This window comes from Pongo abelii, chromosome 2, assembly GCF_028885655.2.
Source record: "Pongo abelii isolate AG06213 chromosome 2, NHGRI_mPonAbe1-v2.0_pri, whole genome shotgun sequence".
Taxonomy (NCBI): Eukaryota; Metazoa; Chordata; class Mammalia; order Primates; family Hominidae; genus Pongo; species Pongo abelii.
The window spans coordinates 114994301-115019686 of record NC_085928.1 but is presented as its reverse complement, the minus strand read 5'-3'; the positions used below and the strand labels follow the sequence as shown (position 1 = coordinate 115019686).

General features: G+C 40.2%; 1 protein-coding gene across 1 annotated transcript in view; it reads left to right on the top strand.

Moving 5' to 3' along the window:
• The window catches only part of MOBP (myelin associated oligodendrocyte basic protein), a 79684-nt gene extending 54982 nt beyond the window's left edge, over positions 1-24702 (top strand). The window contains exons 4-7 of the transcript XR_008523790.2: positions 13544-13767; positions 17863-17933; positions 24383-24466; positions 24584-24702. The gene's annotated coding sequence lies outside the window, so the exon portion shown is untranslated. The remainder of the gene's footprint in view (positions 1-13543; positions 13768-17862; positions 17934-24382; positions 24467-24583) is intronic.
• The last annotated feature ends 684 nt before the right edge of the window (positions 24703-25386 follow it).

The following is a 25386-nucleotide window of genomic DNA, read 5'->3' as shown; positions in this document are numbered from 1 at the left end:
AGACTGTCCTGGCTCCACCAGCCGCCACACGTTCAACAGAATATGCATCTGTCTTTAAATCCTTCCCCTCAGCCTCAGAGGATGAAGCATTCATTCACTGATGAGGCCAGTCCCCCACCCCTCCCTGTGATCTTCCAACCTCTTATCTCCTTTGGGGTCTTGCTGTACAACTTAGCAACCCCCCTAACCACTTCAGCCTTTGTATCTTGTCTCTTTCTCATTAGCATTTCGACATGTTTTGTTCTCTCATATTGACTGTGTGTTCACGTCTGGCCCTATCCTCTTTTCTCTCTACCTTAGACAAATTTTTAAAAGAATAGTGTAAACTCATCATCTTTACTTCCTCAAATCCCATTTGCTCTTCAATTCATTGTGTTCTAATTTCTTCCCTTAGCGCCCCCTGCCCCTGGAATTCCTCTTGTGCAGATTCCTCCAGAAGTAACAATGCAAGGGCAAGAAGTTTATTTGGGAGGTGAAGGGGACACTGGAGGAATGTGGGAAGCAAGACAAGGAAGGGAAAGAGCCAATTTAAAAAAAGCATTATTTAACCAATTCTCACCGTGGGTTCCTGGAGCTTAGTCCTGCCAAGGACCTCTGGGGAACAGTGTAGACATGTGTGTCAGTTATCTCACCAGAGGGGTGGAGGAACTGGGATATTTATACACCAGTTCTCGTCAGTCATTAGTCAGCCAACTCTGCTTCAAGGATGGGGGCATTCATTCTTTGACACATCTAGCTTGTTAAGGAGATGGCAAAGTGGGCTGTAGCAGCAAGATAAAAGCCCTCAGGAAAAGAAAGGCAAGTGCTGGCACCTGGAAGTGGGGCTGAGCACAAGAGTGGTAAGGGCAAGGGGTTATGGGCAAGGCACCAGTAGTGTTTGCTCTAATGGTTACCTGTGACCTTCATGCCACTTTTCCTAATGAGTGCTGAACCCAGTCTGTATATCAATGGTGCTTTCTGTTGGATTTGTTGGGCTTTTCTCTCATTCAGTCTTTAAACTCTCTGTTCTCTTGGTTTCTGTGACTCTCTTCTTCCTTTTCTCTGCAGGAACTTTCCTTCTTCATCTTCTTGTGAGTGCTTCCTTTTCTGCCAATTGCTCAACCTTGAGGTCCCCTAGGGTTCCATACTGAGCTCTCTGCTTATATGATTTTGCCTTCTCTTGTGGTTTTAATTACGACTCACATGCTGATGACTTCTAAACCTTAATTCATCATTGACATTAATATATGAGCCTATTCACTCAGCAGATCAATTTGATGTTGGAAAACCTAATCTGTCTATACTTGATTTCTTTCCTACAAAGCTTGTTCTTCTTTTTGTTTGCTATCTCAGCAAATAACACAGCTGTCCAACTAATCCCCCAAGTTGGAAACCTAAGCACATTGTAACTTCCAATTTTCCCCTGCATATAAATGCCGGCCAATTTGACTTTCTGATGGGAAGGGGTGCAGGATTGAGATCAAGCTGGAAACAAAGTAGAGGGAATGGAGGTAGTTGATAAAATAAGGCTCCTCCATAGCACATATGGAGGGATTGGCCTTTGATGGAAACAAGAAAAGCTGTTAGATTGTGCAAAGTAGAGAGAGACCCATTAATAGGCATTAAGATAGAGGTCATGCCTGAGAATGAGCGAGCTAGAAGTTTGAGAAGGTTAGGGTACACCTGGAATGTTAGAGACCAGGCTTCTAGGCAGTAGTTAGGGCTGGCTGAGCTCAGCTCAACAGAGCTGTATATAAATCATTTGTTCTTAAGGAGCTCCTCCAATGAAGGAAACAGATTGCCACCTCTGAAATTATCAGTGGAATCACATAACTCCACATCCACACTCTGCTTCTCTTCCAACTTGGTTGCCAAATGCCCTCACAGCAACTGTTCTTAAACTTTACCATGTGCCTCCAGTGCTCTGACTCCTCCATTGTTATCTCCATCTATCAGACTCCACTTTCCTCGCTTTCCAAATTAGAAATGATATCCCAACATTTTAATGTCGTTCACAAATACCCTAGAATCCCCTGCCTTCTGAATATTTGTCTTACACCCCTGGGAAAACCCCAGCCTTTGATGAACCCAACTAACTGGCTTCACCATGTTTGTTTTTGGGCAGCTAAGCATCACTGGAGAACAGCACACAGCAGGACAATAGTAGCTGGGTATAAGCAGAATTGTGTTTATCCTATCACTAGGCAGTTTCCTTTGGGCAGTGATAGTTCAATTGCATGCATTCAGACAAAAAAGGAAGCATGTACATCAAAAGTGTCATGCATGCATGTGTAGTTTATATGCTCACACATATACTTCATATGTATCAGGCTTACTGAAGTATAATTTACATGTGGTAAAATTAAACTCTTTTGGCATACATTTCTATGCACATAGTCCTATGACTACTTCCACAAGTAAGATATAGAATGTTTTCATTACCCTTCAAAATTTCCTTATATTTCACCCATGCAGTCAACTCCCCAGCCCGTAGTAACCACTGACCTATCTTCTGTCCCTATAGTTTTGCCTTTTCTAAGATTCCATATAAGTGGAATTATGTATTATTATAGCCTTTTGAGCCTGGCTTCTTTTGCTTAACATAGTGCTTTTGAACCATGTTGTTGCATTTTTTTTTTTTTTGAGACGGAGTCTCACTCTGTTGCCCAGGCTGGAGTGCAATGGCATGATCTCGGCTCACTGCAACCTCTGCCTTCTGGGTTCAAGTGATTCTCCTGCCTCAGCCTCCTGAGTAGCTGGGATTACAGGCATGCGCCACCACACCTGGCTAATTTTTGTATTTTTAGTAGAGAGGGGTTTCACTATGTTGGTCAGGCTGGTCTTAAACTCCTGACCTCATGATCTGCCCACCTCGGACTTTCAAAGTGCTGGGATTACAGGCGTAAGCCACCGTGCCCGGCCCCAACATTTTAATCTCTTTCACAAATACCCTAGAATCCCTTGCCTTCTGAATATCTGTCTTATACCCCTGGGAAAACCCCAGCCTTGGATGAACACAACTATATATATAGGCATCCATATACAGTATATATGTATATAGTATATATACATATGCATCCATATAGTCTCTTTCTATATATGTGTATGTTTATATGTATGTGCATGTATGTATACACATACATGCACGTGTGTGTGTGTGTGTGTGTGTGTATATATATATATATATATATGGATTCACATACCACAGTTTGCTACTCACCAGTTGAAAGACATTTGTTTCCAGTTTTGGTGATTATGAATAAAGCTGTGAACATTATGTGAACATAAGTTTTCCTTTCTATTGGGTAAATAACTGGGACTGGTAATGCTGGGTAATATGGTAGATATTTGTTTAAACTTCTAAGAAACAGCTAAATTATTTTCCAAAGAAGTTGTAACATTTTGCATTTCTACAGTAACGTGGGCTTATTGTTAACACTTGGTACTGTCAGCTTTAAAAATTTTATTCATTCTGATAGGTATGTAATGGTATTCATTGTAGTGTTAATTTTGCATTTTCCTAATGACTAGTGAAGTTGAGCATCTTTTAATGAGTATAAAGATAATCCACCAAAGACACTTATTTGGTGAAATCTCTGCTTAAATCTTCTACATATAAAAATCGGATTGTTTTATTATTGTATTTTGAGGGGTTTAAAAATATTCTAGATACAAGACATTTATAAACAATATGTTTTGCAAGCATTTTCTCCAGGTCTGTGACTTGCCTTTTTATTTTATTAACAGTGTTTTGTGAAGAGCCAAAGTTTTGACAAAGTTGAATTTATCAAATTTTACTATCACACTGGTCTTTACAAATAAAAAAATTATTATTTTTTATTTTTATTTTTATTTTTTTTTTTTATTTTTTTTTATTTATTTTTTATTTATTTTTTTTTTATTTTTTTTTCTTTTATTATTATTTATTATTATTAAACTTTAGGTTTTATGGTACATGTGCGCAATGTGCAGGTAAGTTACATATGTATACATGTGCCATGCTGGTGCGCTGCACCCACCAACTCGTCATCTAGCATTAGGTATATCTCCCAGTGCTATCCCTCCCCCCTCCCCCCACCCCACAACAGTCCCCAGAGTGTGATGTTCCCCTTCCTGTGTCCATGTGTTCTCATTGTTCAATTCCCACCTATGAGTGAGAATATGCGGTGTTTGGTTTTTTGTTCTTGCGATAGTTTACTGAGAATGATGATTTCCAATTTCATCCATGTCCCTACAAAGGACGTGAACTCATCATTTTTTATGGCTGCATAGTATTCCATGGTGTATATGTGCCACATTTTCTTAATCCAGTCTATCATTGTTGGACATTTGGGTTGGTTCCAAGTCTTTGCTATTGTGAATAATGCCGCAATAAACATACGTGTGCATGTGTCTTTATAGCAGCATGATTCATAGTCCTTTGGGTATATACCCAGTAATGGGATGGCTGGGTCGAATGGAATTTCTAGTTCTAGATCCCTGAGGAATCGCCACACTGACTTCCACAAGGGTTGAATTAGTTTACAGTCCCACCAACAGTGTAAAAGTGTTCCTATTTCTCCACATCCTCTCCAGCACCTGTTGTTTCCTGACTTTTTAATGATTGCCATTCTAACTGGTGTGAGATGGTATCTCATTGTGGTTTTGATTTGCATTTCTCTGATGGCCAGTGATGGTGAGCATTTTTTCATGTGTTTTTTGGCTGCATAAATGTCTTCTTTTGAGAAGTGTCTGTTCATGTCCTTCGCCCACTTTTTGATGGGGTTGTTTGTTTTTTTCTTGTAAATTTGTTGGAGTTCATTGTAGATTCTGGATATTAGCCCTTTGTCAGATGAGTAGGTTGCGAAAATTTTCTCCCATTTTGTAGGTTGCCTGTTCACTCTGATGGTAGTTTCTTTTGCTGTGCAGAAGCTCTTTAGTTTAATTAGATCCCATTTGTCAATTTTGGCTTTTGTTGCCATTGCTTTTGGTGTTTTAGACATGAAGTCCTTGCCCATGCCTATGTCCTGAATGGTAATGCCTAGGTTTTCTTCTAGGGTTTTTATGGTTTTAGGTCTAACATTTAAGTCTTTAATCCATCTTGAATTGATTTTTGTATAAGGTGTAAGGAAGGGATCCAGTTTCAGCTTTCTACATATGGCTAGCCAGTTTTCCCAGCACCATTTATTAAATAGGGAATCCTTTCCCCATTTCTTGTTTTTGTCAGGTTTGTCAAAGATCAAATACTTGTAGATATGTGGCATTATTTCTGACGGCTCTGTTCTGTTCCATTGATCTATATCTCTGTTTTGGTACCAGTACCATGCTGTTTTGGTTACTGTAGCCTTGTAGTATAGTTTGAAGTCAGGTAGTGTGATGCCTCCAGCTTTGTTCTTTTGGCTTAGGATTGACTTGGTGATGCGGGCTCTTTTTTGGTTCCATATGAACTTTAAAGTAGTTTTTTCCAATTCTGTGAAGAAAGTCATTGGTAGCTTGATGGGGATGGCATTGAATCTGTAAATTACCTTGGGAAGGATGGCCATTTTCATGATATTGATTCTTCCTACCCATGAGCATGGAATGTTCTTCCATTTGTTTGTATCCTCTTTTATTTCCTTGAGCAGTGGTTTGTAGTTCTCCTTGAAGAGGTCTTTCACATCCCTTGTAAGTTGGATTCCTAGGTATTTTATTCTCTTTGAAGCAATTGTGAATGGGAGTTCACTGATGATTTGGCTCTCTGTTTGTCTGTTATTGGTGTATAAGAATGCTTGTGATTTTTGCACATTGATTTTGTATCCTGAGACTTTGCTGAAGTTGCTTATCAGCTTAAGGAGATTTTGGGCGGAGACAATGGGGTTTTCTAGATATACTATCATGTCATCTGCAAACAGGGACAATTTGACTTCCTCTTTTCCTAATTGAATACCCTTGATTTCCTTCTCCTGCCTAATTGCCCTGGCCAGAACTTCCAACACTATGTTGAATAGAAGTGGTGAGAGAGGGCATCCCTGTCTTGTGCCAGTTTTCAAAGGGAATGCTTCCAGTTTTTGCCCATTCAGTATGATATTGGCTGTGGGTTTGTCATAAATAGCTCTTATTATTTTGAGATACGTCCCATCAATTCCTAATTTATTGAGAGTTTTTAGCATGAAGGGTTGTTGAATTTTGTCAAAGGCCTTTTCTGCATCTATTGAGATAATCATGTGGTTTTTGTCTTTGGTTCTGTTTATATGCTGGATTACATTTATTGATTTGCGTATATTGAACCAGCCTTGCATCCCAGGGATGAAGCCCACTTGATCATGGTGGATAAGCTTTTTGATGTGCTGCTGGATTCTGTTTGCCAGTATTTTATTGAGGATTTTTGCATCAATGTTCATCAAGGATATTGGTCTAAAATTCTCTTTTTTGGTTGTGTCTCTGCCAGGCTTTGGTATCAGGATGATGCTGGCTTCATAAAATGAGTTAGGGAGGATTCCCTCTTTTTCTATTGATTGGAATAGTTTCAGAAGGAATGGTACCAGCTCCTCCTTGTACCTCTGGTAGAATTCGGCTGTGAATCCATCTGGACCTGGACTTTTTTTGGTTGGTAAGCTATTGATTATTGCCACAATTTCAGCTCCTGTTATTGGTCTATTCAGAGATTCAACTTCTTCCTGGTTTAGTCTTGGGAGGGTGTATGTGTTGAGGAATTTATCCATTTCTTCTAGATTTTCTAGTTTATTTGCATAGAGGTGTTTGTAATATTCTCTGATGGTAGTTTGTATTTCTGTGGGATCGGTAGTGATATCCCCTTTATCATTTTTTATTGCATCTATTTGATTCTTCTCTCTTTTTTTCTTTATTAATCTTGCTAGCGGTCTATCAATTTTGTTGATCCTTTCAAAAAACCAGCTCCTGGATTCATTTATTTTTTGAAGGGTTTTTTGTGTCTCTATTTCCTTCAGTTCTGCTCTGATTTTAGTTATTTCTTCCCTTCTGCTAGCTTTTGAATGTGTTTGCTCTTGCTTTTCTAGTTCTTTTAATTGTGATGTTAGGGTGTCAATTTTGGATCTTTCCTGCTTTCTCTTGTGGGCATTTAGTGCTATAAATTTCCCTCTACACACTGCTTTGAATGCATCCCAGAGATTCTGGTATGTTGTGTCTTGGTTCTCGTTGGTTTCAAAGAACATCTTTATTTCTGCCTTCATTTCGTTATGTACCCAGTAGTCATTCAGGAGCAGGTTGTTCAGTTTCCACGTAGTTGAGCGGTTTTGAGTGAGATTCTTAATCCTGAGTTCTAGCTTGATTGCACTGTGATCTGAGAGACAGTTTGTTACAATTTCTGTTCTTTTACATTTATTGAGGAGAGCTTTACTTCCAAGTATATGGTCAATTTTGGAATAGGTGTGGTGTGGTGCTGAAAAAAATGTATATTCTGTTGATTTGGGGTGGAGAGTTCTGTAGATGTCTATTAGGTCCGCTTGGTGCAGAGCTGAGTTCAATTCCTGGGTATCCTTGTTGACTTTCTGTCTCGTTGATCTGTCTAATGTTGATAGTGGGGTGTTAAAGTCTCCCATTATTAATGTGTGGGAGTCTAAGTCTCTTTGTAGGTCACTCAGGACTTGCTTTATGAATCTGGGTGCTCCTGTATTGGGTGCATATATATTTAGGATAGTTAGCTCTTCTTGTTGAATTAATCCCTTTACCATTATGTAATGGCCTTCTTTGTCTCTTTTGATCTTTGTTGGTTTAAAGTCTGTTTTATCAGAGACTAGGATTGCAACCCCTGCCTTTTTTTGTTTTCCATTTGCTTGGTAGATCTTCCTCCATCCTTTTATTTTGAGCCTATGTGTGTCTCTGCACGTGAGATGGGTTTCCTGAATACAGCACACTGATGGGTCTTGAGTCTTTATCCAGTTTGCCAGTCTGTGTCTTTTAATTGGAGCATTTAGTCCATTTACATTTAAAGTTAATATTGTTATGTGTGAATTTGATCCTGTCATTATGATGTTAGCTGGATATTTTGCTCGTTAGTTGATGCAGTCTCTTCCTAGTCTCGATGTTCTTTACATTTCGGTATGATTTTGCAGTGGCTGGTACCGGTTGTGCCTTTCCATGTTTAGCGCTTCCTTCAGGAGCTCTTTTAGGGCAGGCCTGGTGGTGACTAAATCTCTCAGCATTTGCTTGTCTGTAAAGTATTTTATTTCTCCTTCACTTATGAAGCTTAGTTTGGCAGGATATGAAATTCTGGGTTGAAAATTCTTTTCTTTAAGAATGTTGAATATTGGCCCCCACTCTCTTCTGGCTTGTAGGGTTTCTGCCGAGAGATCCGCTGTTAGTCTGATGGGCTTCCCTTTGATGGTAACCCGACCTTTCTCTCTGGCTGCCCTTAACATTTTTTCCTTCATTTCAACTTTGGTGAATCTGACAATTATGTGTCTTGGAGTTGCTCTTCTCGAGGAGTATCTCTGTGGCGTTCTCTGTATTTCCTGAATCTGAATATTGGCCTGCCTTGCTAGATTGGGGAAGTTCTCCTGGATAATATCCTGCAGAGTGTTTTCCAACTTGTTTCCATTCTCCCCGTCACTTTCAGGTACACCAATCAGACGTAGATTTGGTCTTTTCACATAGTCCCACATTTCTTGGAGGCTTTGCTCGTTTCTTTTTATTCTTTTTTCTCTAAACTTCCCTTCTCGCTTCATTTCATTCATTTCATCTTCCAGGGCTGATACCCTTTCTTCCATTTGATCGCATCGGCTCCTGAGGCTTCTGCATTCTTCACGTAGTTCTCGAGCCTTGGTTTTCAGCTCCATCAGCTCCTTTAAGCACTTCTCTGTATTGGTTATTCTAGTTATACATTCTTCTAAATTTTTTTCAAAGTTTTCAACTTCTTTGCCTTTGGTTTGAATATCCTCCCGTAGCTCGGAGTAATTTGATCGTCTGAAGCCTTCTTCTCTCAGCTCGTCAAAGTCATTCTCTGTCCAGCTTTGTTCCGTTGCTGGTGAGGAACTGCGTTCCTTTGGAGGAGGAGAGGTACTCTGCTTTTTAGAGTTTCCAGTTTTTCTGCTCTGTTTTTTCCCCATCTTTGTGGTTTTAACTACTTTTGGTCTTTGATGATGGTGATGTACAGATGGGTTTTTGGTGTGGATGTCCTTTCTGTTAGTTTTCCTTCTAACAGACAGGACCCTCAGCTGCAGGTCTGTTGGAGTACCTGGCCGGCCGTGTGAGGTGTCAGTCTGCCCCTGCTGGGGGGTGCCTCCCAGTTAGGCTGCTCGGGGGTCAGGGGTCAGGGACCCACTTGAGGAGGCAGTCAGCCCGTTCTCAGATCTCCAGTTGCGTGCTGGGAGAACCACTGCTCTCCTCACAGCTGTCAGACAGGGACATTTAAGTCTGCAGAGGTTACTGCTGTCTTTTTGTCTGTGCCCTGCCCCCAGAGGTGGAGCCTACAGAGGCAGGCAGGCCTCCTTGAGCTGTGGTGGGCTCCACCCAGTTCAAGCTTCCAGGCTGCTTTGTTTACCTAAGCGAGCCTGGGCAATGGCGGGCGCCCCTCCCCCAGCCTCGCTGCTGACTTGCTGTTTGATCTCAGACTGCTGTGCTAGCAATCAGCGAGACTCCGTGGGCGTAGGACCCTCTGAGCCAGGTGCGGGCTATACTCTCCTGGGGCACCGTTTCCTAAGCCCGTCGGAAAAGCACAGTATTCGGGTGGGAGTGGCCCGATTTTCCAGGTGCAGTCTGTCACCCCTGGAAGGGGAACTCCCTGACCCCTTGCGCTTCCCGAGTGAGGCAATGCCTCGTCCCTGCTTCGGCTGGCGCACAGTGCGCTCACCCACTGACCTGCGCCCACTGTCTGGCACTCCCTAGTGAGATGAACACGGTACCTCAGATGGAAATGCAGAAATCACCCGTCTTCTGCGTCGCTCGCGCTGGGAGCTGTAGACCGGAGCTGTTCCTATTCGGCCATCTTGGCTCCTCCCCCTATTTTTTATTTTTGATACCCCAGTTTCTTCACCTCTCTGATGAGATACAGATGAGATACTGATGTACAGGTCTACACTGTTCCCCAGGGACCCCCAGCAGGGTCATACTTTTTGTGTTGTATTTAAGAAATCTTTTTCTAATTCAAGGTCACAAAGATATTTTCTTGTAGAAATTTTAAATTCCAGGTTTTACTTTTACAGTATTATCCATTTTAAGTTAATTTTTTGTAATGGTGTGAAGTATGAATTGAGGTTCAATTTTTTTGTATATGGTTTGCATATGGCTCAATTTTTTTGTAATTATTTCAACATCATTTGTTGAAAAGTTTCTCCACTGAATTACCTTTGCAATTTGGCCAGAAATCAGTTGATCATATATTTATGGGTTTATTTCTAGACTTTCTATTTTTTCTATTAATTTATATATCTTTCCTTTCACCAAAGCCATACTTTATTACTGCAGCTTAGTAGTAAGTATTGAAATCAGTTAGTGTGAATTCTCCAACATTGTTCTTCATTTAAAAAAATTGTTCTGGTAAAAAATTATTCTAGTTTTTTTACTTTTCCATATAAATTTTCATTGTGTCAGGTTCTACACTATATTATGGTAGGATTTTGAAAGGAATTGTGTTGAGCTTGTAGATCAATTTGGGGAAAACTATAACAATACTGAGTCTGATAATTCATGAACATGGTATATCTCTCTATTTATTTAGGTCTTTTTTTGTTTTGTAGTTTCTAGTACATAGATCTTGCACATATTTTGTTTGGTTTGTACCTAAGATTTTATGCTTTTTGGTGATATCAAAAATAGCATTCTTTTTCAATTTTGATATCTAATTGTTCATTGCTAGTATATAAAAATATAAGTGAATTTTGTATATTGATCATGTGTCCTGTGATTTTGCTAAACTTACCTATTCTAGATTTTTTGTGGTAGACTCTAGGGTTTTCTATATTGCAAATTATGTTGTCTTTGAATAGAGATGGTTTGATATTTTTCTTTTCAATCTGTATGCCTATTTTTTGTATATGTTTCAAACTATTTTGTTTAAAACATTTAATTTTTAGAGAAATACTTTAACAAGATTAAATTCTTGCCAAATTGGCTCTCTGGCTTATTACAAGGGATTACAGCCTGAAGGCCCAAGCCTAATAACACAAGGTGCTTAGGTTAGGTTGTTAGTTTATTCCTGTGCTTTCTTTATATCCTCATTTCAAGATATGGCTCAACTTTCCTCATGGCCTATTGACTGATGTACTGTATCATCAAAATAGAAAATTGGCATGAGCATTCTTTGGATGTAAAAAATCACAGAGGTCCTAAATACTATTAGAATTACTATAGTGGTAATTGTTCAAAATTGCCTGATGTCATCTTAATGGTTATGAGAGATGGTTACCAAAGCTCTAGGGATTGGATTTACAAGGTAGATTCAATTTCAGTTCACATTTGGGGACAATCTCGGTCTTGGAGGGAGTTAACATCTTGAAGAACGGTCATGTGCTAGTTGTCCATGTGTGGGCCAAAGACTTATGACACTTTCTTCTCAAACCCTACATGGCCCTAAATTATCTGTTTCCTCTATTAAGCTATGTGGGCAGTCTTTATAATGTAGCCTTTCAAAGCCGTGCTACAATACGATGACTAGAGCATTTTATACAGGACATGACTTTTGTGTACTAGTGACCTGTTATTTTCCTGTTTTGGGTTTGTCAGGGTGAATGATGTGGGGTATTTTGTGGAAGCAGAGTCTAAAGAGTTATCATTATTGGCAGTGATAAGGGGTCTTGGCATAGCCCTCTGACTTAAGAGCCTTCATACTTCTTGCTGAGCAGATGGTCGCCCTTTCTGTGAGCTCCCTTGATACTTCCACTGCTATAATTTGGGCATCTTTGCTGATCATCACTTACTTGTCCATCTCCCTTGCTGGATGGAGTGTGCATAAGTCAGGATCAGAGAATCTTACACTCATCCCCCCAGGGCCTCACTCAGGGCCTGGCTGATGTTATTGACTGAATGAGCCCTATAAATACACTTGCAGTCAGCCTGGCACAGTGAGAGGGGCAAGGGCTCTGGCATCATTCCAACAATTGGAAATTAAAATGAAAAAAAAAAAAAGGCATGAATTGAAAAGGTTTGAGTCTGAGCTCTGCTGCCTTTGGATTTCCTGTGTCTGAATTACTTATTCTAAGTCACATTTTTCCCATCTGTAAAATGAGGATATTATCTATTTCATTAGTTCATCATATTATAGTACTAGGTAAGTGGATATTATTGGAACAATTACTTAATAGATACATTGTATCATTTAACCCTACCTACTAGCATATTATCTCCAACTCAATTGCCCTCCCTGATTGATTGGGAGTTCAGGGGCTGTTGCTATATAAACTGGTCATCCCCATTACCATCAATGTGGCTGCTATTGCTAGTAAAGTGCCAATTAGATAATTAGATGCTCATATTACCTAGGATGCCACAGTGGCTGATTGCAGAGATACTTGCTGAGGGTGATGCCTGGGATCTGTGGGCTTCCATGCTAGTCTCAGCACCTGGGTTTTATATTCAGCAGTATCTGTGGGGAGTTCGAAAACATGCAGGCTGCCACATGTCCGGAGGTCATACAGGCAATCCAGAAAGTGTAAAGAGATTCCTTCCTCAAATTTCAAGGGATGTGTTCCAACCTTTCAGGCTTCAGTTCACTCTACAAGTTTTAATAACATATTTCTGCATTTATTTTTTTCTGGTATCCTCAATCCAGTTTGAAGGGTATCAGCTTTGCTAGCTTGATATATCATTTGGGATTTTAAAAATGGTATTGCTAATATCTGAGTATAAATTTTATTTCTAATATTAAAAACTTTCCAAATTACACAAAAGCTGTGATCCTCATAAGTTTTGTCTCTAGAATAAAATTATGTGACATTCCTAATGCATGCATTTTGGTTTTTGTGTATTTGTTTCTTAAACTAAGAACTTTGATGATGCACTGAAACTATTTGACATAGCCTCATTTCAAAGGCAGTCACATAGAGTTCTGCTGCCTAAATAAATTAAAGCTGATATCACTCAACATTTCAGTTGGGTAAGCTTGCAGGCAATGCTTGTCTGGGCCACATATTTATAACGTCTGATGTCTTTATTGGATGTTGTTTATCTCCTTCTTGAACACGATTTGTTCCCCCATCAAAGTGGAAACGTGTCAGTATGTTCACAATTTTATAAGTGCAATATACTGTATGTGTATATGTATGTACATTCACATCTTTACGTCTATAAGTAGTAAAATTTTTTTTCCAGGAGTGGGTGTACTTTAATTTCATTTGTGTTTTTCTATGTTTCAAAATTATCTACAATGATTAACCAGAAGAGCAATAATTATCATACATAAAATAGAACTCTTAAAGAATGTCTTTCCTAGGCTTGGGCCAAGAAAAAAATATTATCATACTATTTTTGGCCAGAGACTACCAGCATTAAGAAATTAAAGAGAGGGATTTTGCAGAATAACCTCAAAGGTAGTCTCAAAATACACAATTATGTTAACTGAGCACAGAGAAAGAGAAACAGTATACATCACCTACCTATGTCATGTGTTTTTCTTTTTCTCTTTGTAAACCAGATTGAAAAGGAAGATCAGGCCGACCCCAAAGAAGAAGTGACCAAGGAGGAGTTTAAACTGAATGAACGGCCTCGGCTCCTGGACTCATTGCTTTACAACCCATCTACCCCTCGATGAAGTTATCTGGCTTCAAATATTATGCAGGGGCAAACACCTGCTGATGCGGCAACTGCTGATGCTCATGGTCCCCATGGCATGGGGGCCTCAGGGCAGCCTGCCTGGAGGTGAGCAGGGCTATCTCTGTGTGTTGTACTCCAGTCAGGGGGTTCCAGTAGCACCCGCAGGCTCTAGAGCTCAATGCACAGTTCTTTTTGTTTCACCTGCAGTCCTTTCTTCTCCAAGATATGCACAGGGCTCCAGGGTCTTTCATGGCTCAGGGTCAGGGTGGCTCAAGTGCCAACCCACATGTTGTCCTCCAAATATTCCCTTCTATCCCTGGCATCCTGTTGCTGAGCTCAACTTTTAATTTTTGACTTTCTCCTTTGTAATTAATCTCTATCTGGGTTTCTCTCTTTCTCTGTGCCATTTGGTTTCCTTAATTAGTTCCCTGTGCCAGCCCATAGTCAGAGCCATAATTGGCTCTGGGGGAGATCCAAGTTATTTTCTGAGTAAGATATTAGGCTGCCATATGATCCAGAGATGCAAAGAAATCCCTAGAGAGTGTAGGAGTTGTCTAAATCCATGTGTCAGATGTAGCCAACGAATTGTGTCAGAAGCAGAGAGAAAAGGCCTGAAAAGCAGCTCTCTCCCACTCCTCAGGCCCTTGTCTCCAACCTTACATGAGGCTTTTTGAACATCTCCTCCTGGCCCAGCTGGGGTGAGAGCAAGTCCTCTAAGGCACTGCCTTTGAGCCTTGCTCAGCCCATCTGAACTATCCCAACTCTAGAATTGACTGCTTTCAAATTGTGTGACCTCGGGAATGTTATCTGGCTTCAACCACAATGCCCTACCCCCAGCTCCTCTCCCAAATGATCCTAGATACAGGGCTGCTTCCCCACGACCCTACCCCACCTCGGGACACAGGCTCATGGCCTTATGGCACTTCACCACCAGAAGTGGTGCTCAGAGTTCCTATTTCCACATCTAACCCCCTAATTCCTGGGAAAGTCTGAGGCCTGGTCCCCCCAGTGCTTTCCCTGCCTGGACTCTCCACATTTTCATTTGATGGTGGAGTGAGATCAGGAAAAATAGGACAGGAGCTTTGCCTTGGGGGAGAAGAGAGTTAAGTATGGAAAGGGGTGAGTTATAGGAGGTTAAGCAGTCCAAGATTTCTCTCTCTGTGTAGGAGGCCATTTCCTGATGTGAGGAGTTTGAACCCAATTATAATGGGACAGGGTTGGGCATTGACTTCCCATCTCTTCTCTCTGTTTTTCTCCCACTATCTGTAGCCCAAAACTCTTGTGGAGGACTTTGATCTTTAGTATGGGCTCTAGGTCAGGGCCATAGGAACTAACCCCGATCCTCACTCCACCAGTATCTACCACATCCCCTACACACAAACACATGCTGTGGGGAGGGAGTTTTCCCCTGGGTCAAGTGGAGGATCCTTAGATCACCTTGTGCTCCTGTGGACTGCTGTGTGTGTATGTGTGTGTGTGTGTGTGTGTGTGTGTGTGTGTTGGGAAACTTAGCTTTCAGAGAATGTCTTTGGGCTCTCATTTTCTCTCTCACACACAAATACTGGGGACTTCTTCAAGTCCCTGAGGAGCCTGACCACTGAACCTGATCATGAGACGACTGTATGCTGACACACCCCCTTCAGGGACCTGGCCTTGACTTAGGGCTGCACTGTATCCTCAGCAATGGCCTTGCAGGAGCCCCTTTTGGACTGCTTTCACTATTCAGCCCAGAGTTGGGGCGGTGGGAGAAGAGGGGTTGGAGTGAATCCATCTCTATTCAGATTCCAGCTGGGATTACTCTAGGAGTCTTCCTGGCTTGTTTTGGGCCCAAACTTAGCTACATTGTTTATTGGCTCCCAAAGTCGGGATTGAAGAGTGAAAAGATGCAGGCAATGAATCCTTCTGCACACTCCTCCCCAACCTCTGCAGCGCTTTTCTACTTAGGAGGCCAGTGGAAGGGAGGAGAGGCCATGCCCTAGCCCTCAGGGGACAAGGTTCATTTTTCTTCCAGGCTTGGTTCACTCTGCTTTTGATTCAGAAGCTCTTTCCCTACCCAGCAAGACTACACTTTCTTGCCTTCTTTCTATTCTTTCTTTTTGTGCATATAAATGGTATGTTGTGATATATTCTCAGCGCTTGTGCCCACCTTGGAACTCTGCTCTTGCTGTTCGTTCCGCATGTGATACTATGGTCCAAGATCTTGGCCAGGTGCCTTCTGCTCAAATATCATCTCAGAGGTGCTTCCCTTGAAAACTCGGTGCTGTTTCCATAGTTACTCTATTTGATCACTCTAAGTTTGGTTGTCTTCATAGCACTTGTCACCCTCTGGAACTATTCTATTCATTTATTTACTTGTTTAATGCTTGGCTCTTTTCCCCTCCTAATGTAAACTCCATGATTGCCAACACCTGTTTACTTGCTACAGTTCCCCCCTCCCCCCACATTCCTGACACTAGTAAGAACTCAATAAACACTTGTTGACGGAATGAATGTTTGTTTGTTGTTTTTTATAGGAATATTTTTTCAAAAGTTCAGATATTTTTAAGAAGTCAAAGGTGTCTATTGTATTTAGCAACAAGGAACTGTTGGTGACCGTGTAGGACACTCTCTGTGTGAAATAAATGGGAGGCGAGGAACAGGAATTTGCAATTGTAGATGCAATTTTCTCCACTAGGCTTGACCATGAAGGAAGGCAGAGGAGTAGGGCAAGGGCTGGAGTGTTGCACTTACTGAGGAGGCACTGAGCATGTGAAAGTTCTGCGGGGAGGGCGGCGGCAGAGTGGGTGTGTGAAGAAGGACGAGTGGATCACTGATGGAGCCAGCAGCTGAGGAGTTGAGGGGGCCAAATCAGGCTCAGGTGAGAGGATCAGGAATGGAGCAGGGGTGCCTTTTCACTGGAAAAGAGGGAAGGAAAAAAGGAGAGTGTAGATTCTGGTGGACTTGCAGACTTAGTAGCAGAACCTTGAGGCAGTTTCTGCCTGTGGTTTTGATTTCCTCTGTAAAGTAGGAGATGAGGCGGCCTGTTCACAATGTGGGTGATGGTGTTGGGGTCAGAGGCGTGAGGATGGGAGAGAGAGTTATAAAGAAATCATTTCAACTCACATCTTTGAAATGACCTATGTAATTCTTTCTCCAGATGAATTTATATTTTTATTTATTTATTTAAAATTCAAGATAACATTTTGACACTACATTTTTGCCTACAACTTCATCTTTAGATCTAAATCCCAGATCTAAACTTGAGGCTTGTATGGTTTCAGGTGGAAGGAGTAAGAGTTGGAGAAAGAAATGCAGAGTCTAATTTTCCCAGCGAATAAAGATTCATGAGGAAACTCTGATGAAGGGAAGCTGTAAAAATTACAACAGATTACAGGGAGATGGACCTGTACTCTGAGACAGTAATTTGCTCCCTGTCCATCTAGGCTGCTGTGCTTACACCAGAGAATGTGGAAACTCAGGGCTGGAAGGGCCCTGGGAGGGCTTCCTGCCTGACTCCATCACACATGTCTCTGTCCAGCTGATAACACCATTACCAGGTACTTAGTATCTCTGCTTGAATAAAATGAAGTGTCCTTAGTGGACAAAGATGATACTGTTGACCCAAGGGTCAGGTGTGCAGCTATTACTTGGAGAGAATTTGCATACTCACTCTTTCTATTGTAGTAGAGGTATACACTTGCAGGGATGGTTGGGTAAGGGGAGTGATAAAATAACTTCTTCATATTGAGCATCAACTATGCACTCACCTTACATCACAGGATGCTTTGTGTTTGTAAATGGGAAATGAGAGAGGTTGTCATGACCCCCATGGCCACTGAAACCATGACCTTTACCTTACTACTACCATGATGCAGCAACCTAGAATTTTCTAAACAGTGATTGGTTTAGAGTACCCTGGGGTACTTGGAGATCCCACTGTATGAGATAAGAGGAAGGTTGAGCCAGCAGGACTCCAGGCCACACCTTCACATCAACAAAAGTAGTGTTTAGTGTGTATGTTGACTTTTGACTTCATATAGATAAAGGATTCCACTGGAACAAAAAGAGTCTGACTACATTTTCACGAATGCAACAAATATTGATAGAATCCTTACGTTAGTGGTTTTCTAAATGGTTTACTGAAGTAAAGAGTGCACTATTTGACATCATAGGTTTGAATTTAATTGACTGGTATTTCAGTGACTACTCATTTCCTCTTAGGCAACAGTTTACCTACCGTCAAGTTCAGTGCTTTGACTTTGATCAACTGACTGGGTTTATCCAAAGTACAGGTGAGCAAAAGAACACAGATGAGGAAACAGTCCTGATAATTATTCCTATATTTTTAGTTTTAAACAAATTTATGTAAAAGTATTATATTTTACATGGCACTAAAATCCATTTCTGTTGCATAAGCTATATTGACATATAAACGACATTGGTAAACATAAAATAGGTTTGAGGAGAGTGGAGAAAACAGGAAGCTATAGCTTAAGTAGTGGCCTTAGTTCATAGCAAATCAGTTATCTATCATAATTCGATCATTTGGCTCAAAAAGATCTCTTAATAAAGCTAAGTTCTAAAAAAGTATTAAGTCTAATTACCAACATTCATATTGAATTTTGAAGCATATGCACTCTCTTAAGAGTCAATTCACAACTTGAGGCTGGGGGTCTGTGGGACCCAGTAGTGGTATCTGGAGAGGCTGATGGGCTCCTCCCTAGAACCCAAAAGGTGCAAGGATTTTGTAGAGGGAAAGGTAAATAATGCCAAGTTACTGGGGTCTAGAAAGAAAGTTTTCTCTTGGATCAAGAGAGTGTAAGTTTCCTAAGTTTCTTCAGCAGGGATGTTGGTCCTTTAGTTAGGAGGTTTAAAATCACCAGGAAGAAAGGGTGAGGAAGAACATCTGGGTCCATGTTTGAGAAGGTGACTGATGGTGGTGGAAGTCCTTCCTGTGATGGGCTAATGATGTGTATTTCTGATAAAGATGGGAAGTTATTTACACCAGCATTAACCAAATCTACCCTTCATGCAGAAAGAAAGAGCTCTTGGGCCATTCTCTATTAATGAAACCATACCAGGGTCAATATTAGAGTGTCTCTGAAATACACTGAAAATACTTCCCTGGCCCAGGTGGTGGCCCATGCTACCTCCAGGCAGTTCTACTTGATTATTGATGCAATGGAGATAATCCTATTGCATCCACCATCAAGGAGAGTGGGGCAGTCTGTCATTCAGAGGAAGTGGGACTCAATAGACATTCTGACTATTTATTAATTCAATCATGTTTACATGCAGATCAAAGGGTAAAGTTTTTCTTTACATCTTATATATCCTTCTCTTCCAAGGTGGAAGTCCATTCACAACCAGTTCACTGCTAGGCAGACCTCTTTCCTAACAAGAACAGATGGATGGCATAGTGGGGATTAGAACACCTCAGCACTCACAGGGGCATCCTATGGGAGCCAGGCTGGCTTCTAGGACCTCTTATCGAGGAGAGTTATTTGGTGGATCTTCCTGGATTTGATTTTATTTCTCTGATCTCTTAAGCACATCAATCTTTGGGTTTGCTACCTGTAATTTTTGTCTTAGGAAGACAGCATCTCTATTCTTTCCAGGAAGAAATCTTGATGCAGGAAGAAGAAAAAGCCTGGTATCCTGCCCTGTTTTTGTTCTCATGGAGATTCAACAGATTTTTACATAATCTGTTTTTACTGTGATTCACCCTGCATTTCTTGAATTCTTTGTGAACATCCCTTTCTCCTGTAGCTGACAGCTTCTGTTTTTTCTCTTGGGGCTTATGAGCTTTCTGAGTCAGATCCTTTAGCAAAGCCTTAGTTTCTGCTCATGGAGATCATTAAGGATCTCTACTACCAGCTGCCAGATTTTGCATTTATTTTCAACTAGAGCTTTGGCTGGCAGCAGTTAAAAAATCATTTTCCAAGTTTAACATTTTTTTCTTCCAGCTGATGCCTTGCTGACACTTCATTATTTGGCTTAGACTATAAATGGTATCTTTTTTTTTTTTTTCAATTCTTGTTAATGTGGATTTTGGCATTGTCTGATGACCCTAACTTTTCATCTTTTTTACCGTGGTAATCTGCCAGTTAACTCTTTATTTTCAAATCATCTAGTTCATTTCCTTTTCTATGCGTTTTCTCCTCTGACTCAAAGATCAAGTGCTTTCAGCTGTCTAGTATATTTATTCATAACTACAACTGCATTATTTTCCTAAGCCACAGCTTCTTTCTGAGACTTGAGATCTTATCTGATTTGCTCACTGCCTCAGTAGGTAGGGGGTGGGGCAGGAGCAGTTAGGGGCAGGAAGAGACCACAGCCTTCTATTTACTGCAGCCTCCCCATGCCCCTCCAAACAATCTGTACTGCCACCTCTTTCTCTTCTAACTCATATCTTCCATCTCTTTCTTCACCTCAATGCATACATCTCTGATCACAATATCTGTTTTTTTGTGTTTTTTTTTTACAACTTAAATTTACAGAAGATCTTGGTTTATAGATTTGTAGCAGAGCTACATAACAAACTTTCTATATTTTTATTGCTCTGGACTTTATACCCTCTTCACTGCTTTCTCTCTCCAGATCTTGTCCCTGGCTGCTAACTCTGATTTTTCCCAAACCAGCTCTGCTCTGACTTATGCAGTTTCCCACCATCAAGCCACCAGCAATGACCCCTGATAAGGGTGCTGACCCATAGCCAGGTGCATTCTGTCTCCAAGTCTCTCTAATTCCCAAATGGCCTGGTGACACAGTTACATTAGATTTTGTTGGATTAGTTCTATCACTGCTGAATCTGCTTCCTTAACTTGTGTTCAACTACAATTTTAACTTACTATTACTTGCATTGTTTTTAAGTCTTCAGAAGTCCTCAGTCTACTTGAACACAGCTTCTCATGTGACACTTTTCCTCTTGTGGTCTAAGTTTATTTTTGGTGAGCTCTTGGGGTCCTAATAAGAGAATTTCTGCAGTCCAGAGAAGGAGGAGGGAGCATCTGGTACCAAAGGACCAAATGTGTTCATGAGTGTGTGTGTGTGTGTGTGTGTGTGTGTGTGTGTGAGACAGACAGAGAGAGAAGAGAAAGAGAAGAGAGAGACAGAGGAAAAGAGATTGGTCTTCCCTTTTTACTTTTTGTAGCTTTCTTCTTTCTACTGCTTCTTGTGTTTTGGGAAAGGTGGGTTTCCTCCCTTCAATTCTGTATGTCTCCTTGCTCAAAAATCATGCTGACAGGAGGTCATGGCTCCTGATACAGTAAATCTCAGGATGGTCTTTGCCCATGCAAGAGGTTTGGCTGGCAATTCACGCTAATTTCTTCTCCCTTCTGACTTGTAAAACTCAAGTTATCTGTGAAAATGAAAAAACTTTAGTGTATATATCTCAGCCAACAAGGCTTTATAAAGCTGCTTCTTAAGGCAGCTCTATATCCTTTTTTTTTTTTTTTCTTTTTGACAGTCTTGCTCTGTTATTCAGGCTGGAGTGCAGTAGCACAATCTCGGCTCACTGCAACCTCTGCCTCCAAGGCTCAAGCGATTCTCATGCCTCAGCTCCCGAGGAGCTGGGATTATGGGTGTGTGCCACCACACCCAGTGAATTTTTTGTATTTTTAGTAGAGACAGGGATTCACCATGTTAGCCAGGTTCGCCTTGAACTCCTGGCCTCAAGTTAATCCTCCCACCTCAGCCTCCCAAAGTGCTGGGATTATAGGTGTGAGCCACAATGCCTGACCAGACAGCTGTATATTCTAAACATTAAAGCCACCATTAGGATAGAACTAACTTTGAGCAATGTTATATAGTGACTTTCTCATACAGGGAATACAACAGCCAATTTTGTTATACCAGGACATTTTTTATACAGGGGAAAAATCAGGCTTGTTTGTGTATGTGAATATAGAATTTATTTTGTCTTAAAATCTGAGCCCCATGTTTAAAGTTTTTTAAGGGACTAAACAACTTTTGCTCTTCACTCTTAATGCTTTTTCTTTTGGAGCCCCTTTCATGGAACCCTGCAGCACTAAACACTTTTATATTTGTAATATATTTAAAAGATAAAAATGAAAGTGTCTGCTCCTAAGTTCATGGGCAAGTCCACTCATTACAAGTGTTGCTGGCCAACAGGGTTAATATTTGCTGACTGGGTAAAAAATGAAACAGTATTAAAGATAAAGTCATTTAGGGTTTTACTGAGTATGCAAAGACTCAAAAATGAAAATTTCCAACTAAAAAGCAGACAGTCCAAACCATAACTTTTGATGCCAAAACTCATGCAACTACCTCAGAGGACAGGTGAGCACCTAAGTGTATAATACCATCTTCTCCTCTTATGCTACCATCTCTTCCACCCACATGGGGCTTGATGCCAAGAATCACAGGTACATTGCACATAACCTGTGTTGACAAGTGCTCATTTTAATTGGTTGGTAGTCTTGTGGTGGTGAGTGGGTATGGGAGGAGGGTGGGTCTGGACTAAAGGTATGGAATCAGCTAGCTCTCACATTCTCACCAGAAATAGGAGTTGACCACAGCAGCTATTGCTTCTCCATCACTGGGAGAGGTGGTATGTAAGGTGGTTCAGAAAGAGCAACCTGGAAACAGACATCCCTGTGGTGGAATTCCTGTTTGAAGGTTATTACTTGTGTGACTTTGGACAAGGGACTGAAGGTCTCTAAGCTTCATTTTACAAGTGAAGACAAGTTAAAAACAAACACATGAAGCAATTAGCATAAAGCTTGCATGTAGATAGCGCTAATACAGTAAACCAAAAAAAATGTTGCTTATTCACATGTTCATAGCACTATTCACTATTTTCATTTGCTCTTATTCTTATTTGTGTACTTGATTATTACTTGTCTCCATCACTAGAATGTAAACCTCATAAGAGCAAGAAGCATGGCTTTATACCTTGATGTTGTCCCTCATTTCTCCCCCCAGTTATTCGATATGGACAACTGTTGTTTTCTGGAATGTATGGAAACAGTCTGGATACCATGGCCTTAAATCCCCCTCTGATCTACTTTTTAAGCCACCATGCTATTGATTTGGCAGAGTATGGACTTGGTTTACTTTCTACTCTGCTGCAATAAACAGACTTTGCCTAGAAATGTTCCATTTTTGTAATTCATTTAAAAAACATAATTATAATAGTAAGAAAAGTCATTATTATCAAAGTAAATATCTCATTCTCTTTCTTAAGATATACACAGTATCAACTTTTACACAAAAGGTTCCATACACTGTAAGATTTGCAGTAAGTTGCTGACCCCTGTCCTAAAACTTTCAGGTTGGTTTTGCCCTCCAGCTCAACCAGTTATTCAATAATTACATCTGTGATTTAGGCAAAAATATGACTTTCTTCCTAGTGGGGAATAAAGCACTTGAAGGGCTGCAGCCAGAGACCCTGTGCTAGCCTAGGACCAAGTGCAAACTAATGCCATCCATTTAGAGCAAAAGAAATGGGCAGAGTCCTTCCTCTGTGACCAGTGAATTTTGGATGCACTGCAGTCTTCTGCCTTCATTATTCAGAGTATCTAGAAGTAGATGACACAATGTCAGATCTTCCACAAGAACCCTTGCCACTATTCCACAGAGTAACTCTCATGATCAAGGTGCCTGGTCCTACTTAAGCTAACAAAAAATTGGCTTTCACAAAACAATAATCAACTAATCAAAAATCCTTGGATGTTACAAATCATTTTTCCTCTGCCCTGAGCAATATTTCTATGGGTATTTCTATATAGGCTATCTACAGTTAATATTTATAAAGTAAGATTTCATTGGAGTATATTTGCCTGTCAGTATAGTGTGATACATGTGTTGATTTTTTTCTTTTATAATATTGCTCTTTTATTATACTTGATCATTGACATTGCCATATAAACGGTAGAATCAGCTTGGAAATTTCTACCAAAATGCCAGTTGGAATTTTTATCAGAATTGCATTGGATCTGGAGATCAATTTATGAAGAACTGACTGTTTAAACATAACAACTCTTCTGATCCATGACAAGGTTTATTTCCCCGCTAATTTAGTTCTTTCATAATTTCTTTTTTTTTTTGATTTTTAAAAGAAATCATCTGATTTGTAAACATACACTAAATTTCTTGATATTTCTTCTTAACTTATGGCCTAAATCTTGATTATTTTGCTAAATTTTAATACCTTCCCATAAGAGCAAATTTAGTAAATTAATACACCTCCCAGTTGTTGGCATTTTGAGAGTATTGGCTCAAAGAAAGTGTCAGGAAAATGGGTAAGAACACTGCAGTCTTGGAAAGGACATGGAGTTATATAACAAAAACTGGGCTGAGACATGGTTTTATTTCTCACTAGCTTGTGAGTTTGGGAAAGTCATTTAACCCATCTGTGCCTCAGTTTCTTAATTAATGACTGACTTGCCTTCTCCACAGCGTAATTGTACAAACCGAGGGAAATGAAAGTTTTAATTTATCCCTGCAGCATCCTGATGGCTAAGAAAAAAATTATAATCTAAAGGGTTAGCACACCTAGATGGAAATATGTTGTCTAAGGGAATATCATAAAGAGGGGGAGGGGCTGGGATTGCCACCCTTCAGACACCTCTCACCCTCTTGGTCAAGGAGCAGTATCTATTCGTGAAGAAAGGAGGGAGGCCAATTGGGGATGCACAGATACAACCACTGGGGGAATAACTGTGGGTTGAACAGCTGCATATAGAATTGTAGTTTGACAGGTTTTCCTGCCCATTAGCACTTTGAAGATGTCATCCCATTGTCTTCTGACCTCTATAATTGCCACTGAGAGATCTGCTGTCAGTCTGCTTATCCTTCCACAGTAAGTAAATTGTGTTTTCTCCTTGTTGCTTTTAAGATTTTCCCCTTTGTCTTTGGTGTTCTGAAGTTTCACTATAATGTCACTAAGTACAGATTTATTTTTATTTATTCTGTTCAGGACTCAAGTTTCTTCAATCTGAAGATACATGTCTTTCTCCAGGGACATGTGGAGAAAAAAAAAGATGTTACACAACCATCAAAGTGGCAAAAATAAAAAAAAATCAAGTATTGGCAAAGATGTGGGGAAAATTCTCGTAAGCTAATGATGAGAATTTATAAATTATTATGACACCTTTGGGTTGCAATCTGGGGAGACTGGCAAAGCAGAAAATTGTATAACCTGTGATCAAGCAATTATAATTTTAGGCACCCATCCTAGAGAAAACTTGAATTCATAGAAAAAGTAGGTACACGTAAATCTGTTCAATGAATCATTGTTTGGCATTGAAAATAGGAGAGAGATGAAGAGAAATTACCAAAATGTCCACCAATAGAATGAGTGAATCACCTGTGGTATATTTATAAATAAAAATCTTAAATAGAAGGTAAAACAAATCAGACATACACACATTAGACAGATAAATTTAGAGGACAAAATAAGGAACATAAAAAGCAAATAGTAGATGGCAAATATAATATATTATGCATAAATTTTAACAACACACAATATTATATTGCATATTGCCCAATAAGCAGAAGCCATAAGGTCTCACACTTTTCTTATAATGCAATAGAATAAAAATGACAACAAAGTAAAAGGGTATCCCAAAAATAAAACTATCCTTTTGGAAAAAAAAGATTTAAAATAATTCCTGGTTTGAAGAAATAACAGAAATTAAAAACTATATATAAATGGTTAACAATATTAGGTGGACATATTTGTTTGAAGAGATAGGTGAAAGATAGTTGAAAAGCCTGGGG